This window comes from Spodoptera frugiperda, chromosome 27, assembly GCF_023101765.2.
Source record: "Spodoptera frugiperda isolate SF20-4 chromosome 27, AGI-APGP_CSIRO_Sfru_2.0, whole genome shotgun sequence".
Lineage (NCBI taxonomy): Eukaryota > Metazoa > Arthropoda > Insecta > Lepidoptera > Noctuidae > Spodoptera > Spodoptera frugiperda.
This window is the reverse complement of record NC_064238.1, coordinates 10,569,212-10,590,898: the sequence shown is the minus strand read 5'-3', so window position 1 is coordinate 10,590,898 and position 21,687 is coordinate 10,569,212. Positions and strand designations below refer to the sequence as shown.

The window sequence follows — 21,687 nt, the reverse complement described above, 5'->3', positions numbered from 1 at the left end:
TCCGCTAGGTAGTCAGCCCTTAGAAACCAAACTAATGATTTGCCAATATGAATCTTGCACGTGCTACAAGAAGGTTCAAAAATGTTTATCAATTTTTTTTTTTTTGTACAAACCAGATCCAAGTTCAAAGTGTTGTATTTAAGATATCTGATATCTCTTTTACTATTCAATAAGGTTGAAATTCCCTTGAATCTATGAATTCTTACAACCCGTTAATTTAAATCTCGAATGTATGTAATATGGATCACCCATGCGATATAAGCTTCTTACAAAAATCCGCTTTACTAAATACTTCAACACGAAAAAGGAATCCCTCTTTAAAAAGGACTAACGTTCTTTATTTAGATTTTGTTAAAAGATCACTAAGAATTGAGTTATAATTAGTATTTGTTATTTTTAGATTAATAGCCTGGTCACAAATGCGTTAAGTAGAGTGTAGAGTAATGATTAGTTTGTCTCATGTGTGACGGAGAGATGATCTAACATTAAAATAAACTATTAATACTTACGAATCGACAACGAAAGTCGGGGTAAATAAATATAGTCATATCATCACGCCTTTTATCCCCGAAGGCGTAGGCAGAGGTGCACATTACGGCACGTAATGCCAGTGTAAAATGTATACCCACTTTTTACCATTCGTTTAATAAGTCCAATGTAATATTGTCATATACAAGAGACGATTCCAGGGTCCGTGCTACTACTTAGAAATTTTCGAACAGCCGAAAAATTCCCAGCAATACTTTGCCCGACCCGGGAATCAAAACCGAGACCCCTTGTCTAGCACTGGCACTTGTGACCAATGAAGCAGCAATAAATAAATGTCAATGTGTAGTTAGATACTGTTCATATGTAACTAACTCTTAGTATAAGTCATGAATCTATCCCAAAAGCTTAAAACGTTCTAAAAATTCAAAGTATTCCAACATCCATCCACTAAATACAAGTTCCCACACGATATCAAGAACGGGTAGGTACAAAAATACTTTCCCCGCTCAGTAACAAGAAGCGAAATAGAATTGAATACATCTACAATAGATCCCTTCCGTCGGCCCTTAGTTCTGCCTACCCACGGAGAAAAGGTTGATCAACAATAAAGCAGCAATATGAATTCTGAAAGCTATCTAACGAACCTTAGGCTTTGTTATAAAAATCGAAACATTTTGTTCCAATGCGCAATTTATGCGACACGGCATCATTAGTGAACTAAAACGAATTTTGCATAATTAGAGACTCGATCGGATGTCTGCTTTTAATCGATTTTATGCAGCCTACCCTTGATGAAAAAGTAAATTAATGTTCATTAAATTATTCTAAAAACCTTTGGCCTGCGGAAAGCGGAAAATTGTGATCAAAAGGCCGGGCATATACAAGAGAATTGTTTAATTCAGAGCTCATTTTTTTTCGAAATATTATATTGTTGAATAATTATAATGTAATTGTTTTGATGTACTTACAGTAAGCTTTATAGATCTTCAACTTTAAGTGCTATTATGTTGAATATCAAAACATTGTTATGAACTGTATAGGGTACACCCTATTGCGCAGATCTTAAGATTCAATGCTACTTAGTAATTGACCTTCAAACTATATTATTATAATATCTAACCAAAATGATAAATATAACCAAATTTTGATTCACACGTCAGCGTGTAAAGGTTGTATTAGTATGAAAAAAAACCAAGTAGTCAAGTAATAATAGAATAATATCTTTCTTAAATCGTATACCAGTAGCATTCTAAAGAAAATAACCATTAGTTATTGCTTGTTCGTTCATTGCAATTGTAAGGCAAAGGCACACAATCATGCGTCCTCAATTTCCCCGCATGACGGCATTGGTCCCAGGCACGGAGCTAACTTGCCACTCCCACATATCAAAGTGAAACTTTTTCAAATCTGCTAATTGAAAAATTACTGGCTTTTAGTTTGCCTGCATAGTAATCAGTTTCACGCCATTCAATTTGAAACACTATATTTTAAACGAAAAGGTCAAAGTTCATTTGGCTGAATTTGTGAAAAAAGGTTGATTTTTCTTTGCGTTTTCGTTTATTTGGGGTTGAAACTAAGTTACAGTTGTTTGATTTTAAAATGGCTATCGTTATTTAGAGTAGGTTAACTTTTAATCGATTTACTTTTATTATTTCAGTATCTTCTTTTTCTTTACATTATTTAGTAAAACTAGGGGTAAAATATAGGCAAATACATTGCAATAAGATATTTGCTGCACGTTTTATTCGGTATACTATAATTTATTGGTATATTAAGACAATTGTACTAATTGTAGCCGAAATACTGCATACCAGGCACAAATTCCGAAACTTGTAACTGGATCATCATGTATATTTAATTGTAATTTATATTATATCATATACGTAACTGTTGCCAACCGAATGTTCACAGTAAAGTATGTTATTCATATTTTAAAGGGTTATTCCCATCATTTATTCATAAAGGTCAGGGTTCTGATACGGAGCAGTGATTGTTATTATTAAATTGTATACGCCAATTAATGGCTATAAAATATAATGACTTTCTATTTATGGGAGCTGAAAAAAATATTTAGGAACACTGTATATCGATTTGACGATTCGTGTTTGATTTTATGACGAAAGCAAAGCCATTAAATACGACTACGTGCGTTGATTACCTCATAATGTGTTAATTAAGTACATTTTTAATTGGACGGTAATTAATTTATTATGTACAGCCTGAATTATACATTAAAACCAATTGACCACTACCGCCGACCAAATTGTAAATTAAAATAGCACATTCACATATTAATTAAGTTTCAGATCCATTTTGAATAAAAAATGTCGTCAATTATTATTCATAACGCACGATCGCCGGTGCAATCTCTCCATGCATGTTGAATTTAACATTTAACAACACGGTTCAGTCAAAACGTATCGAACTCAACCGTCACGATTCATCCGCACACTGTATGAACGTGGTCTCCTAATGAGGACATTAATTTATTGGGCACGTTCCGGTTCGGAATTAAATACCCTATGATTAATTACACAGAAATCCATGGTCCGGGCCCACCATGTGACTCAATCGTACCAATCCTGTTACTATGCTAATTTTATTGCAGAAAACACCACTACTTACCGGCGGTACCTATGCAACGTAACCACACGAACTCGCACCCAACTCACTTACTTAGTCGCACGCAAGCACTTAATCACAAGTCACAAACATTTGTTCACAATCATCGATATGGTCATTTCCACGCATGTGCTGACACTGAAACACGTCACAGACACTATATAGGGTCACCAGTTCTGTTTTTCGGGGTGCGACGCGTACAGGCGCTCTCCGGGTCGTCGCAGCCTCTACTGGCTGGGGCGACGCTACCGCGCGTGCCTAGCCCCTCAACCCTCACCCCTCCTCGTTTACCTCGCAGTACAGGCAAATAGAAATAAAGTATGCGCTGTAAGGACAGTACGTGGAAGAAAAAACGGATCTAGATGCCTGCAGGCGAGTTAGTTAGATCGGGACGTTTCAAAGACTCGATCGAGCTCCCCTGATTCGCTACTCGCGAGCTTGTTATCATTGCACGGCTTCAATATTCCAAATGGTAGTGATTTTCTCATGTTATTTCTAGTTTCATTTTTATCGCAATGCGCGGTTATGATTTATGACATTTTAAATACATAACTGAAATTTTGGAACGTAGTTTTTGAGAAATTGTGTCTGTTAATTTTAGTTCTGAATATAGTTTAGTGTTTTTGTACGAGAAAAATACTTTTTTTTTCACAAAAAAGGTGTTGTTTCTTGTATATTAAATTAAATTATGTTATTTTATATACGATATATAGTGACTTGCTTACATGGATAAATGATGAATTTATTATAAACTCTCTATAATTTGAATTTTTGTGGTTAGTTCCTAATTTACTTGGTTTAGTTAACTTATTCGTTAATCATATATTTTATATTTATTGTATTATCATCCTAGTTTTAAGTATTACATGTCATTATTTTAACTACACGTGTTCATTACGTGTAACCATTTGCAATGAAACCGTAACGATCCTCTAGTTACGAACGATACTTAAACGATAATCTGACTTGATATTTTTTATCGCATTCGCAAGCTAAAATCATCCACATTTCCCTAGTAAAAAGGGTGAGTATTGTATAATAGTTGAAGTTATGATGTTTACATAACAGTATATGGCACAAAATAAAAGCCTCGAACATTACCGCGTAAAAACACCATAAACAGACATAAAAATAAAACTGAATCACAAATCATTTTGAACCTTGTATCTGTCAACATGGCTACCCTTTCACGATAAGAATGTCAGTAACAAATTCTCATCATTCTAAAACATACAAGCGAGAATTTTTCTTATACACATACTACCGAAAGTACCTATACATTTCACCCGGTTCTCAGTTGACACCTGCGTTCGAAAAGAGACATATTGGAATTCATAAACGTACCATTTTCTCGCGATTTTCTTAACAAAAATGATACATCTGTATTGTTGGTATGTAATTTAACTTTTTTTTTCGCACATGTGAGTTTTCTTAAATATCTTTTATGGAGATGTGTTGATGATTTTTATATGAAAGAATGTATTTTTTATAACACAATTTTTACTGATGAAAATATTATGTTCAATTTTATTTAACCAGTTGCATTCACAAATCTCTTACTTACGTACATTTTATAAAATTAAATACACGAAATTCTATTCTCACATGAAAGACTCGAGCTTAGAATAATTCACCAACGCATTCCGTCCCTTTCTTTCATACTAAGATTAGTGGTTTAAGATCGTGCGCGCTCACTCACACCATACAGGCTTATATTTTTTGTTTATAACGCTGTAGTTGATTACTGATATATAAAAAGTTTTCAGTATACAATGATTGATGAAGTTTTGTGACATTTGTCTCAGTATATAGAAGGTATGACGAAATAAAGAGAATGAAAAATGTTTTAATCAAAAGAAAAATGTGTATGTGAGATATACAATACATAAAGTTTGGTGCAGTAATTTTTCATTGTTATAAGTAGTAGCTTTAGTAAGCCTACATGTACTTGACATAATAAGTCTTACATTATCATGTCAGTGTAAATAAATAAGCCTTGAGGTAACAAACAATGTTTTCATCACACTTGTACAATTGATTGAACTTCAATGCTCAGACATTATATTACTTTTACAAACTTCAAATACTTGTAAAAGGACACATAAGAAGTAACCGTTGCGAAAACATCACCTGTACCTAATTTCGTGCTTATGAATCACCTAATCATCTCTTCAAAAACCTTAAACGTGGTAAATAACTTAACACTATCAAAACTAACCACGAATTTAAACCAAGGGGTTCCTTGAGTTAATAAATGATTAAACCCTTAAAGGTCATTATAGCTTACATTAAATGCAAATTTAATTTTTCCTGTCTGAACGCTGTTTCCTAAAACACAGGCATGCAGCTTAAATTAGGTATTAGTACGGTACCTATTAGCAAGTACAGGCTGTACTATTGTTGTAAAATATATTCCAATTGCGACTGCACGGTTGTTGCAGTTGGCTGGGCCACTGGCTGCCATGCAACATGTAGCAAACGCACCCACAACACAAGAAAAAATAAGAATTGTGTATAATTTGCAAGTACAGACTGTACTATTTGTATTATTTTGTGCCTTAAGATATTATCTTCAATCGAATATGCTTTCATAATTTTAATAGCTTCACTATACTTATTAGCAAAGTTATAGGACTTGTTAGCTAGTATCGATCTGCAAGAACAATTTTACATAAATTTGTTTTGTAACATTGACCTTGAAACTGTATTGAATACTTGCGCAGGTTGATTCCGTTGGCGCTGTTCAGGGTAAATGAAACACCTTTGAGCAACAGTTGTGATACATTATGGTTGGTTTTTCTATTGACCAGCTGTTTGAATGTTGTTAGGGAATCAACAACATCCCTTAAATTCCTAACCCTCAGGAACGCACTTGTAACGCCTCTGGTGTTCCGGGTGTTCCTGAGCGGCGGCGATTGCTTACCAATCAGGTGATCCGTTTACAGGCTTATACCATTAAAAGTTAGTAAGATTAGTTATAGAGTATTTAATATTAGATCGGCTATTTAACTTGTATCTTATAATATGAAAGTTCTTTACATAGTTTCACGTGTATATGCATAAACTTACGCTTTTGTAATATGCATAAACTAAAGAAACTCGAGGATTTTTTACACTCATTTTATAGTTTTTGATTTACTCATTACAGTTATCTCAGTTATCCAAGCTCATCTGTTAAGATTTAACAAGATTAACGTAGTTTCAATACTTTTAAATTCAAGTTATAGGTCTATTCAATAGAGATAACATCTTTAGTGGTATTAATTACCATCTGAATCGGATAATAGAATATTAATCACTTTCATTTACTCTTTTTAATATAGTGATCACAATCGCGGCTGAGGAGAGCTATTAGACAGATCATATGGGGAAGATAGCATGAGAACTAAAGTGGCTATCCTTTTGGTATATTTCAACATGGCCTTTTGAGAAAAGATGTGAACATTACTACGGTTAAAATTACTATTACTATTGTTATTTACCAAATGTTTACCACCTAAGCTTACATTGTGGAATGCAATAAAGAATTGAGTATTGAGTAAAATGTCACAGTCAAACGAATTGTCGAATAGTGTAAAACCACGTATTTCTTGTAATTGTTTGGTTAAAGTCTAGTTTTCGTTGACAGCCTAATTAAGATTGTTGGCTGCGACAAACAAAATCAATTACAGAACTGTTGTCCGTGTATACCGATTCTATTCGATATTCAACTATTTGCTAGACTTAAAAGGGTTAATTTCATGTTACCAATCGAGGGTTAGAAAACTTAATTTACCAGGAGAATTGCGGACTCCTGTGTAAGATTCTATTAACGTGTATATAAACTGTTTTGTTCTAGAATACAACACACGTTTCTTTTTTTTAAGGGGGGAAGATCATCTAATGACTTCTCTCGTCATAGGGGAGGCGAGAGGGAGTGTCAGACTCTTACCACCTCGTTCTTACTCCTACGTTTCGAACCGGAGACCCGGTAAACCCGCTAGGTAGTCCACAGCTCCGGATCATGTATCAGCCCTACTGGACCCCATCTGTGGTGGTCTGATGGCTCTTTGAGGCGCGCGCGGAACGCGATGCGCCATACGCACGGGTAAGCCCACGTTTCTGATACTAACTTAGTTGTGCTTTATGCTACTCAATAATTGCGTCAACATTTTTCAAAAGAACTGCCTTGAAATTCGAAGTCGACTATAATTTTACGACTCCTACTTTCCATATTTATTGCTCCAGTTGTTAGCCAACAAATTCACTGTATACTTTTAATGCCTAACTCATTTCTGGTCGAGTAGAGAAAACAGCTTGCCAATAATAATTTACGTTCAGATCACAGACTTAAACCGTGTTTAATAATAATATTGTTTGCTTACGCTGAATACAGAATATTGGACTGTCTCCAGCGAGCAATTTATACGTATTACGTACTAAACTGACATGACAAAGGATATTTGAAACGTAGAATACTGAATAACCTTTTCATGAATCCATCTCAACAGTTATTCAGAGCTAAATAATGCTACGTACAATATTATTTATTTAATGTCTACGGGTCGTAGCACATTTGCTACGATGATGCTACGCTGCTACGGAGAATCGTAGGCGTGTTTCTAACTGAGTAGGATCACTATTCATAGCAAAATTTTAAAATAACATCATTGAAATAAAGTGAGTTAAATATTATCTAACCGTTATTTAAAAACATATTTTATTAAGTTGTTGTGTTTAACGATTGCTGGTTTTTACATATTATTGTATGAATCCACATAAAAACAAGAAAAAAATGCAAATTACAACTTTGTTCTCAAATAACAACAATCATAAAAATGTCATAAACCTCATTCGTGATGAAAACAGAATTCCTTCAACATTCCCATAAATATGTAGCACATCAAAAAACCTACAAACCCACATAATTTCATCACTTAAATTCATAGGGATCCCCATATTTACCCCATCATTCTAAGCAAAAGAAAACGATTCTTTTATCCCTCAAAGATATCTCGAAGACTCGAATAAGCTTTGAAAATAAATGTAAAGGCATACATTTCTGTCTCATACCGTGCTAATGTGATTACGTGGGGGCACGAAACGTATCTCACTTTTTCCCCGAAAGTGCTAACGAGCCCCTTAAGGAGGGGTGTAAATTAACTAAAGGAACATCTTTCAGCCGGCCATAGTTAGGATGAGCAAAAATATTTGTTGTTTTTCCCACAAAGGGTTACGTGATCTACATAATTGCATTTCTTTATTTGCAACACAATTTTACATCACGCTCGTCTCAGAAAGGGTAGACAGAGGTCTAAATGTACTACACACATAGAAATCATACGTCCTTTATAGTGAATGTGTATCATTTTTATATAATGTTTGTATCACTTAACAAAAAAACCCGATCTGAAATTCATAATTCATTTGAAATTTGAAATGTACTGTAAATTCTTATCAAATAAAATGCGTGATCTCATTTTATATTAAAACCTAATAGAAATTAACCTGTGACTAACAGATTTGTTATTGTACGTCATTTCTACACAATTTAATGTTTTTACTGAACCCTAGGCAGCCCACTAAGTATAGGGTCACGATATTATTATAGGCCATAAAAAAGAAATTAAAGCCCATTATGTCTCTAATTTATTTTATGGCAATGAGGGCAATATTGAAGTTTATTCATAGTATAAAAATTATTGGAGGTGAATCTTTGATTTTTATTGTTTTGCCTATTTACTCGTAGTTGCTGGGATTCTTTTGTCTTTTGACTGTTTAAGAATTTTTTCGTAAAGATCCGTGCCCACAAGACCGTAACGTACGCATCATCCAACGGATTTAAGTTAGTCTTGTATAGAAACCCATTACACTGATCAATGCCTACATGCGATGCGTACTGATGACGTCTTACGGAATGCGTACGATGCGGGCTTGTGGACGCTTACCTTAATGTATTTCTAAATTGATTTATGTCCGCACTGAGTTTGTTTCCGTTATAGATGTACAAATTATTTTGATAATCGTCCATGTTATAGAGATCCCCCTGAATAGGTTTAGAATTTTGACTATTTGTATCCACTCAGGACGTTTTGCAACACCGCCATCTTTGAGTCACACTTTGCATTAAAGATCTTCTGCTAAGACCTACGTCATATCGATTTAGGAAATCATAAAACCTGAACAACTTATCAGTTTTTCAAGACTGTTACAGTATTCACAACCACTTTAGACCTGATACTTGTTGAAGAAACTACTTACCATAGTGGAAAGTTCTTCAAATTGTTGGTTGCAAAGAGGCTTAAACACAACTACAAAACAGTAAATTCATTGCTTATACAGTTTTAATGTACATAATTGTCTTGAATACATCAGGAATACCTAGCTCATAATTTCCAAGTCTTTTAGCGCTAGCGTTCAAAATTCACCTGTATTATTTGTTTTCAAAACAATTGGGGAGCTACAAACAGCGAGGCACGTCTAACAAATTGGTTGAAACTGTAACTCGCTCCATTGTCGTCTTACTCCAAGATCTTCGTTTAATAAGCTCTGTGACGCTTCGTCTTGCTGAAGCGTAGATATTCCGCCCGAATACCTACAGTTTGGCTCGAATTACGCTCCGTTTGACTATAATTTTCTTGTTATTGGATAGGAAAATGTTATTAAGTTCTACCTCGAGTTGAAGTTGGTTCGGTAAAGAAACTGCTTCTTGTGGTTTGTACGTTGTTAGTAGGAGTTGTGCCTAGTGGCATATTTAACAAGGCTTCCGAGAATGATAACTGGTTTGAATCAAAAACCTATGTAAAATACTGTTGGGAATTTAAGTAAGTAGAACACACGTCTGGCTGTCTCTTCTTGTATAATTTTAGCTACTCTGTCAAGGTCAACCACGAAATTAATAACATACGTGGTACGTTACATGACTGCGAATCACGTTGTGATATTTTAGTACTTCGGGTTTGGTTGTGGTGCATCGTTATGATGTCATGAAAGTTCTTGATGCTAGAAGATGAGGAGTGCATATAATATAATAGTACGTATTGTAGTGTGTTTCCAGATTGTTTGTTATAACCAATCTAGAAACATATTCCAGTATTTTAAATAATTATTGATGTGTTTACTAGATGTCACTGGTAAGTTTGGTTCTTAATTATATAAGGAAGTTTAGAGCTGTCGAATTTCTCTATCAACAATTATAATAAAACCTGATAACTTTGTTTGTTTGAACACCACCCCTTTCCATCACCATCCTATTTTCGCATTCAACACCCAATCACAAAAATCTGTTGCCAACTTTAAAGTGCACATTTTAATTTTCGTTTCTGAAAAAGCTGACTAGCTGCTTTGCGGTTTTCGCCGCTAATTTTTGTTGAACTAAAATGTTTTTAGCAATTATCGTGAGCAACAGCGACAGGCTGAATGCAAACTTTAAAAAATATATGTTTTTGTTTTCAGCTTTCATGAACGCAACGTGTTAAATGTTTTGTTGCGTGCCAGTTGCAGTTGTATTTTTTGTATATAACCTTTAATTGTGGGTATTGTGTGAATTGTGTACGTTTTCACTACTATATCAATGACATGTGTAATTTTACTACATAGTACCATTCATTGTTGAACTTTTTATGTATGCTTAAAAATTATTCAGGTCCATAAGCGAAATAATGGAACTGATCGATAAAAGCAAACAAGAACGAACAAAGATGGGCGGTACGCTTAATTGAGCCAGACGTAAATTTCGGTCTATTTAACTTACTTTGTTGTTCACCGTACTATTTAATTTCACATTGATCGGAGGTCAACCAAGGTCAATAAACTGAAAATAAGCTGTTGACCACAAATCCGACTACGTACCAAAAATACCGTCTAAACATTATGATTTTCAATCTCACAGAAATGATGCCGAATGTTCTGTTTTTCTTTGAAGTCCAAAATGCGATCTAAACATTACAAATTACGCGTAAATATTCAAAATTAATTAAAATCTCTCGCAAACCACGAACACTGTTCTAAACAGGGTATCGCCCGCGAATTTTTATTGACTTAAGCAAGAGAACCTTGTTTGATCCGACCCCAAGCTTGCAAATCTAAAGTTAATTAATTTTAATTATACAGCGTAATGTGTTTGAAATTTGTATTAGGTTTATTATCAAGATTTATCTTTAATACTGTTTCTGTTAACGAGGTGAGCTAAAGACACAGTATGAGACAAGAGGCAAAGCAACAAACAGATCAGGGTAAGCGATGAGCGCCGTTCAGAGACAAGTTATGCAGTTTGTACTTTTGTTGCTGTTCAAAAAGGAAACTGCTTGTACATACAAATCGTGCCCCATGCTTAAATCCCTTATAGTAAGTCAGTTATCGACCAGTGCGTCCGGCCAGAAATCGATTAGAGTCTCAGCAAGCCACCACAAGACCGAGCCCAGCTGAGCTCCGGGGAATTGGAGGCAACAGTCAAACGAAATCGGATTCAAGTGTACGATCATTCTATCAGTAGTCAACGATAGTGCGGACTTCCCTTCTGTGAATTCTGTGTTCCTAGTTTCCTATGTAACAATTGAAGATATTTATGTAATACAATGGGTTGATATTTCAAGGTCCCTTCTAGGAATACTTTACACTACATTTTGTTAGCTAGTATTTTGTAGAATTGAGCACAATCTATGACAATACAAACAAATCATTTGTTTATTGTTTTGGTATTTGGCATTGTATTTGTTCCATTTAATTCTATATCTTACTACAGAGACCTGGTTAGAGTGTACTATAAATAGACTGAGGTTTTATATAAATACTATGTTATTATTATTGGTTTCAGTGTTTTAGTAAAATTTTAGTTCTAGACTATAAATAAAATAGTCTAGACGAGATTGTCAAAATAGGACACTTTTGTATTGTTATCCACTTAGTATAATATATAGTATACTTGTATTTAGAAATAACGCTTCAATATAATGTATATCGTCAGAATCGCGAGGAGCTAGTGAATGCTGGTGGCGTTTTGTCGTTCTACGTGGAGGACTAAGGTGAAGGCCTTTGTTCAACAGTGGACGTCTTCTGTCTGATGACAATGTATATGTAGGTGTAAAAGATATTTATCAAAAAATTATGTCCATTAAAGTGCTAGTCGGTCTCTTTCAATCGTAGGCTTGTACAACACTTAACTGTGCCGTCTCTACAAGCTTATAATCAATTACTATATGAACTCAACAAAGACCAAAACAATCATTGTTCTCCAAAACTCTCCTTGTCACAATCAGACCTCAGGTGACGTAGTTTATTTCTAAAGATAACTATTTTTAGTATCTTCATCTCAGACTCGTATCAACAGGACAAACTATTGAATATGTATAGCGGGTGGTCTCATCCCAAACGCCGACAGATAACCTTGGGTAAATGTTATAATATGAAATGTGTCACTGGGTAAAAATAACGTAGAAAACTATAAATGTGTTAAAATAATGTCAAAAGAAGTTTTAAAAAGTATCTTCTGAATACTAAATGTAGCTAAAATTATAACGTTGCTAGTATTTTCTTCTGTATCGTGGGCGCGTTTACAAACATACGAGTTCACATATACATAACACCCAGACCCGGAACAACTATTTATAGATCATACAAAGAGTTTTTCCGCGTAAGAATCGAACCCGCTACACGTTGTGCGGCAGTCAGTTGCCCAGCTACCACGCAGCTACCAACCTTGCAATCATCAATCAATTAAAGTACCGTAAAACATGGCAACTTTACCATATTTTGGAACAAAAATCGAAATATATTTTTAACCATAAGACGCATAGAAACCAAAACTATATATTTAGAATTGTAGTCTATCTGGCTCACTTTACTGTAAGCGTCATTATATACAAACGCTTACTTTAGCCGTAGTAAAGAAAAAACAACATGGGTAAAGATACTAAATTTTTGGCAACTTTACCTACGCGCCGTATTCATCGTGTATTGCATATTAAAGAGTTGTTGAGCTACGGAGGGCTTCATCTAGGACCTCTTCGTATTATAATGCAAACAATATGAGGAAATCTATAAAGATAACGGCTACACAGACAGTAGGTATAGTTGCCACGGGTTTCATCGTAATTTACATACAAATAATTTGTTACGCTCGGGGTTGTCAAAAAATGAGAAATTTTTTTTTGACATGTATATTTAAAAAAAAAATTATAAACCTTAAACCTAAAGTAAAAAAAAGCATAAATATCTGACAAAAATATTGTTCCCTTTTAAACTAAATTAAGTTCTAAAATTTTAAGTATTTATGTTTAAAATTGTAAAAAAAGGCTACAAAATAATGTTTAATCTTTTGACTTTTTAATTTTTTGACTTCACTATCTCCATAGCTAATTTTAACATTACTTTCGTATACTTTTTATATTGTCTAGCTCCGAGTTTTCTGCGGTTTTGTTTCATGTGAGCCATTTTGGCTCTAAGGTATTATTAAATACATTATAACTTATCATCTAGGATATTCACTATTATGCTGGGAAATTTAGGTATTCGAAAATGGTTACATACACACAAACAAGGAAAAAAACATTTATTGCCAACCCTAACTGTAGGTAAAGTTGCCACAAAGCAGGCCGTGGCAACTTTACCTAACCTGTGTCAACATTACCAAAGCGATTATTTATCAATAAATTAAAGAAAAAGCAATTGCTGACATTACAACAGTAATCCCAACTATATTATACATACAAGATCAAAATTTCACTCACCTGTGACAAACAATTTAGGCTCTGTGAGCACAATTTAGGAACTACTGACTTTTAGCACATTTTCACGCACTACACTGTAACGGCCATTACTGGCATAATAGCAGTCTTAAGTCTACGCAAAATATAGTAAATATTTCCTTTTAAAGTCTAAAAAATACTACTATTACAAAACAGAATTCGAGTGGGTAGATTTTTAGATAAATGAGTTTATACCGAATACCTATAGTATGGTAAAGTTGCCAAGGGTCTGGTAAAGTTGCCATAGTTTACCGGTATATAACTGACTAAAAATTCAATCTTTACATTTTACCCTAAACTGAACTACCTGAAAGTCAACTCATAAGGTCTAATGTTCAGTCTATGTAGACATCTTGTGGATGATATGATGATGTAAGAAATTAAATATGTAAGTATCTTTTTAAAATACTTTACTAACTTAAAAGCTAAAAGGTTATCGTGTGAGCAAAACAATAATAGCGTCTTTTTTAACCTACCCTAACCTACCGTTACACCAATCCGTATCACAAGATCACATGCCTCAACGAAAATCAAGGTCAAACAAATTACCAGTCTACAGCAGTAACATATAAGGTATAATTTTCCTAGTTAATCTGTGTATAATTTCAGAACGACCTTGAATTTAGATCGATACTGTTCCTAAGGTGGGGACACACTGCTCTTACTAGTGTATTTGACTGTTTACAATCAGTCGCTAAAACCTATCTATCTATAGATTTGCTCATATACTTACATTTCTATCAAAGTCAAACTTCAAATATCAAATAAATAGAATTTTTATTATCAGTTTGTTTATTATCATCTATATATTAATACGTGATGCAAAAACTTTGGACCGCTTTTTACGAAAATTGCGCGGACGTAGGAGCATAAAATTTGGTACACTTATAGTTTATGTGTAGGAGAAGTGCAAAACGCTAATATTTTTCAAAAATAATGCTTATAAAGTACATTAAATCAATAAATAAAACATTACACACACATGCATAGTATCTGATCGTATATGACAAAACGTCAAAATTTATAGACATTGCGATGATATTTTCACGTCTCATATGAATAGAGTTTTATAAAAGTGTTTGTTTGAGTTTGAGTTAAATAAAAATTATCCTTGAACGTATGTTAAGTGGTATTGTAAATTAAATCGTATATGGTCGAATTTCGACCACTAGGCGACCACTAGTAATTATAATTCAGTCATCTAGTCTTAAGAGACTATCTTCATTTCTATTAATCTGCATTTTAATTTCTCTTGATGTCTAACCTCTTATTAGGACCACACTAGGAGCCTTAACTCTCCGTATAAACTCTCGTTTTTAAGATGAGAAATTCATCCAGTGACATCTCTTACCTTGGGCGAGGCGTTACTGCCTAAAACCCACAACGTTCCTACTCCTGCATTTCTAGCCGGAGCCCCGGTAAACCAGCTAGGTAGTTCGCAGCTCTATATAGAGCTGACAACTATGTAACCATATTATGTAAAAACGAAGCAGTAGTACTTTCAGCATTTGAAAGCAGTACTTTCGTTAATAAGAAGTAAGAAAGTTACATTACTGACCTAGTTTCTCTATATACATACATACATACTTAAGTAGGTACGTACTCATAGAAATAAACTTGATTCTGAGCAGGTATTAATGTGTTTCTGTAAGTCCTAACTTATCCATCTTAAAAGTAAGGAACATTTTGCTTCTATGCTATGCTTAAAAGTAGTAGTATTTATTTTTAAATTATTCTAAAGAGGTCTTACCTAAATATTATTAAAGAAGATTATAATTTTAGCACGTTACATATTTAACGATGTATTATAACAAAATATCTTGTTATTTTCTTAGACTATTCGAATTATACTTTAGATCACATGGCCTTGTTTAACCATCTGATTGGTGGGTTTTTTTGGAGATGGCCTATCAGAGTTCGTGCCTAGTAACGTTTCGATATCGCTACACGTAAAATAAACTCGTACTAAGCCCTCAGATTCTCAGATGTGGTTCCGCCTTTAGCCGTAATAAGTAAGTACAAGGCTGAGCTTAGACTTAGCTTACATTAGACTTGTATTACAAGCTATTTGTCGCGTGTTCCTACAGAGTTATACTCTATCATACATATAAACGTTTTTCAGATGCAAGAAAATGTTTCGTTACTGTGATCATAAATAAGAATCCTTATTTAATAGGATGTCTAGTTATTCGAATCTACATTTTGGAACGAGCATCTAGTTTCACTGACAGACAGACTGACAGACTATTATTTTATTTCTTTAGTTGTTGACGTTTCAAAAGTACAATCATTTATGGTTTAATTATAATTTTTAGGATATTCTGAAATTTTCTACATGAATACTATTGTAATTTCTAGGAAAACCCTGATAGTAAAGTACAACACGGAAAATTCGACAAAGCTATTTTAAAAACTCTTCAATAACTATGATTTTTACTACAAAAGTCTCTTACACTTTTATTAGACGAACTACTTAACAAAGACCTTTGCTATCACAAAAACTACTTACCCACAATACTTTAGCTGCGTTGGTCAGGAAGTTAATAGCAGATTCTGAAGCTAAACTTGCCGCCTCGAAACCTGGTAAGTACCGTCCAACTTCTTCAAAATCACATTATGTACTTTCTAAGTTTTTCTTAGATACGGCCACGTGATGGAGAAAAACATGGAAAAAATATTGTGGCAGTAAAAATGGAAGTTAGAGGTCGTATCGTCAATAAGTGAAAGTCAATAAGTAAGGTCAATCAAATATTTGTATGTATTGGATAAGTGCAAGTTTACTAGCTAAGATCGTGTGCTTAGACAATAAATCTACCCTATCTATCTACCTAGGTACGAATTTGGTAGGTATATCTATCTACTAATTTGGTATTGCATATAAATATGCACATATTACATAAATAAATATATTCGTAAATAAATTCGCACAGACCTATATAAATATGCAATACCAAAAGATTTACTAATATCCATCGAAGGAAAACACAACTGTTTTCAATGTGATTGCCTCGTAGGTCGAGTGCCGTCAAAGGCGACTCGCGGTCGATTCCTGGTTTGGGTAAAGTATTACTGTGCCTTTTTCGGTTTTTCGAAAAATCCTCAGCTGTAGCACGGTGTCTGGAACTGTGCCCAGTTTATGGCGATTAGCTCATCTCTCTTAAAGAGGACCGATAACAAAAATAGTAAAAAGTACCGTAGTGTGTACCTCTGTCTTTCCCTTCTAAACTTAACTTATTTTAGACCACTTTTTAGCCATACTTCAAGTTAATATATGGACACTGTTGGTAGTCATGGGACTACATTAATTTATTTTCTTCTTAATATATTCACAGTAAAAGGTCCGTAGGGTGAGCATCGTCCAACAGTCAGTCAGTCAGTCAACCAGATTAATTGGAACGATCGAATAAAATGGCATTATATTTTATACTTATGACATGTTTTAAGTTGTTAAGCCTTCGTAATATTATTATATGTTACATTCTATTTACTTTCACGAAATAAATGTCAAAACTAATCCACTTTTAGCCATCGCATGTTTGACAAAAATAATGTCACCAAAATGTTATTCAACTTTGCCTCAAATTGTATGGATACAAATTACGTTATGTTAATGTCAGACATTTTAACCTTTTTAATGTTATCTAATGTGTGTTTATTTTATTTTGTGGGTCCATTAGTGCTGAAAAGTACATTTTAGCTTGTCTATGGTGACTTGATCGGAGGGTAAGGGTTTTTTATGGTATAAGCCTGTAAACAAGCAGACGGTTCACCTAATGGTAATCAAAAACACACGAAGTGTTACAAGAGCATTGCCGGCCTTTTAGTAGTAAGAAATTGAATGGTTGTTGGGAAATCGGAGATTGGGAAAGGGGGCAATCATCACTCAAACAAAAACCGACGTGAAACAAAGCTTGCGTTGCAGCTTTATGTCACGTCAGTTTTCTGTAAGGCTCTGCCTGGTATCATTTCGGTCGAGCCCATTTGGGCCCATTCGTGCTGAAGCATGGCTCTCCTACATCTTATATATTGTTTCAACATCTGAAAGTATGATAGTATATCAATTATAATAGTGTCGACGACTACTTTTAAGGTAATTTTGGAAAGGTACGTTTTATTTGGAATTCCTAACAATGAGCTCGTTATTTTTAATGGCACTCAGAGCTACGGTTCTTGGAAGTGCAACATACACGCACCACTTCTACTTTTTCGAGTTATGAGAGGTATAGAGACGAGGTACGAGTATTTTTGTACCATTGTATTCCATTCGTTCGTCAAAAATACTATTTGTTCAACCTATCGGAGATTTTTCATTATAAAGTTTATTATTAATTTGATACGACTTTTAAACCTTCAAGAAAAGATCGTATTCCTTTTTAAAAGGCCGGCTACGCACCTGTATGTAACTCCTCTGGTGTTGCGGGTGTCCATGGGCGGCGCTGATCGCTTACCATCAGGTGATGCATATGCTAGTTTGCCCTCTAATCCATAAAAAGTTATAGTGGCAAAAGGTCTGTCTATTGTTGTTTAATGTTTAATCTTCCAGAAAAAAACTAGTGTTTATAAGTCTTAGGTTTAAATATATGCAGTAATAGACTACTAAAGAAATTGCACCGAGCCTAACAAATTGTTCCTTGTACCGAATAAGATAAATAAATACAAAATGGGTGTAAAGCAAGATTGATGTTTCCACAAAGGGATTTTAAACTTCTTGATCGCAATGTTTCGAAGACGCTGGTCTAAGTTATAGGATGATAGCTGATGTGTATTATTGACAATAATATTTTTTTTTCTTTCACTTACTTTTTAGACGTTATAAAATGGAAATTAATTGTTAAATAAACCTCATTGTGTGGATACTATAAAAAAAAAAACAGAACCAGACCCGTGCGAATGGCGCATCGCGTTTGGCGCGCGGCTCAGAGCCATCAAACCACCACAGATAGGGTCCATTAGGGCTGATGCCTGATCCAGAGCTGCGGGCTATCAAGCGGGTTTACTGGGGCTCCGGCTGAGACAGGTGCAGGAGTAGGAACGAGATCCTGACACTCCCTCTCGCCTCACCCAAAGATAAAAGTAAAATTATTTACACCTACAACACTACTTTTCAAGATTAAATATCCTACGACATGTTTATAGTCCTATCTCAGTATTCTGTGCATTTCACCCCTCACTGCGACACAAGTTTACACCTTGTACGGGACCACAATAGTCATGTCCCCACAGAAACAGTCAGGTAGGAAATAAAAGTTGAAAAGAAGATGGACGTCGACTTTGGTAGCGGATTTAGTGCCACAATACAAATATTTGATTTGGCTCCCGTTATTACTATGATTACGATTTCTCTTGATTCTGTTATACACATTTTGTGGTTTAGTAGGAAATAAGAAATTGTATGTAATTTGTAGATTTTAAGCAAACAAAACTCAATTCTGAATTCAATAAGCATACATTTAACTCAATCATTTAATTTTATCAATTCACTCTTATGTTATGTATACATAATGTCACTAAATACTGTACTAACTTTTAGGTTGTAGGATATTTCCTTTTAAATATTGTATTTTTCTTGCAAATAAATATTTTTGATTTTGATTTTATAGTTATATATTTGACTCTGTGTGCTAAACCTTTCACTTTAACATGTCCACTCTGTGAAATAATATTTTTAAACAAAGGTGGATTAACGAGAGCTTATAATAAACGCTAGTAGTCAAGAAACAGTCGCCATTTTTAAAACGTGCATGAAAGGATTATAATTATATTTGACTCTTTTTCTTCAAAATTCATTAGGAATAGGAGGGAATCTAATTAAGAGACAATATTCAATCTAGTCTATAGTTTCCTTTTTAATTTTTTTCTTTTAGTTCCTTTCAAAAATCTTAGAAGAAAATTCCAAAGTTCATCGCACCCATTTTAATTAAATTGTGAGGTTCGTGTAAGAAAGCGATTATTTACTTCTTAGAATTAACGTAGAATGAACAATTCACCTACTCTCCTGTTCGAGTAGGTATATCAAGCCATTATATTTTCATTGTGATGAAAAATTTCGCGAATTCGCTGAACCTGTACTACGCTCATATTTTTATAAACTGAAAATGTCGTTAATTTATTGAGAATAAAATATTCATGGAAATATTTGTATTAAATGCGTATTTGCAATGTGATTTCGGTCTTCGGACCGGTGAAGCTGCACTTATAATACTTTGACCAGCTAGAGAGGCATTTTAAAGCATTTCTTTGACAGTTTAACTTATTACTTCATATTACCGCACTAATATTATGAATAAGAAAGTTTGATTGTTCGTCAATCACGCTGAAACTACTAATCGCATTTTGATGAAATTTGGTATATAGGCAGAGTATAAGCTGACTTGAGTGATAGGAAATTTTTTATCCCTTGGAAACGCTGGCCTAAGCTAAAAATTTAATGTTTATGAAAATTCCTAGAAAGGTTTTGAAGTTACATTTCCTTAATCAAATATTTACCAATCTGTAACGTTCCCAGGTAATTTTAGTACCCCTATCGTTTGCTAACTCTCGATTATTATTTATCTTCACAACAGCCTGTGAATAAGGAAAATGTTAAATTAAACTATGGACTCAAACCAAAACCACTAAGGGTGAAAGTTTACCCACATTAAACCAGACCACAAACAACAAACTTATCGAATCACTATTATAATACAATACAAAGTGAAATAAAAATCTAAAACGGGAACACTGATGGGTCTAGGTAAATATTGGAACAGGCGGGAAAATGGTAGAAAACGATATTAATGTCTCGAATCGAGTATCGATTGATTTAAACGTCCGATGAATCGAATCTATTCGATAGCGAATCGAGATATTCAAGATGAATCGTGATTGCTCTCGATTGACAATTTGTGTTCTTTTTTTATAGCTGTTCGAGTATTTATTATTCTTTTGTTTGATTCATCGATAAGTTTCGAATTAGATGTTTTTGATCGAAGCTATAACTTGGTTTTTATGACTTTTGTCAATGGAATGTATAGGAGTCGTTTTCATAAATCTTTATATATCTTCCTATTTTTGGACCGGCACGTGTATGCCTTGTGAGTCAGAAAAGTTATTTCTCATTAAAAATATTCCAAAGCCGTGTCTAATGGTGGTTTATTGTGTCATATAATCATGTGTAAAGAATAGAAAATCTAAGCCTACATTTTAAGGTCTGGGCTGCTTAGCGCGTTACCGGGGCTCTAGCTTAAAAAGCAAGGAATTGGGAACGTGGTGGTTTTAAGTTAGTAAGAGCCTGACACTCCCTCTTGCCTCCCTTAGAGCGGGAAAAGTCATAGGATAATTTCCCCCCTCTAAAAAAAGCCTGAATTTTAAAGATTCTAAAAATAAACTCGTTAGGAATCTTAAAATAACACTTTTTGGATCCTTCACTCTCTTCTTCTTATTTCAGACAAAATAACTTCACTTAAGATATTTTCTTTCTTATTCATTTATTCCACCTTCAGTCTAAAAATTCCTTTGAAAATTTCATTCCTTAAAATAATCTTGCTATTTGCAAGTTCGTATAAAGTCAGTTATTTTGCGTTTAAATTAAACAAGGGTGGCATAGACAATTTCTGACGTGACGTCACGTCTGACATACAGTGGTGATACTGTCAGTTTAAAACTTGTGAGTTGAAGTCAACATCAACTTGATTAAACGCAAGATAGAGAAAGTTGGGAAGGTCTATTTTGACGTACCACAGGATATTGGGGGAAATAATGATGTAGGAGTCTCTAATTTATTACGCGAATAACTACGTTAGGTACATATATTTTCTCATAAGATTTTTGAACTAGGTTAAACTCAATACATTGAGTACCTTTAAAGTGAGAA

The 21,687-nt window shown here is 34.1% G+C and overlaps 1 protein-coding gene across 3 annotated transcripts in view; it reads right to left on the bottom strand.

The window, feature by feature from the left end:
• The window catches only part of LOC118263718 (uncharacterized), a 110,299-nt gene extending 106,943 nt beyond the window's left edge, over positions 1 to 3,356 (bottom strand). For 2 of the 3 annotated variants that reach the window (XM_035575870.2, XM_035575872.2), the window contains exon 1: positions 3,115 to 3,355. The gene's annotated coding sequence lies outside the window, so the exon portion shown is untranslated. Of the gene's footprint in view, positions 1 to 3,114 lie in introns of all 3 variants that reach the window. The other variant, XM_035575871.2, reaches the window with a different exon arrangement.
• Between the last annotated feature and the right edge of the window lie 18,331 nt (positions 3,357 to 21,687).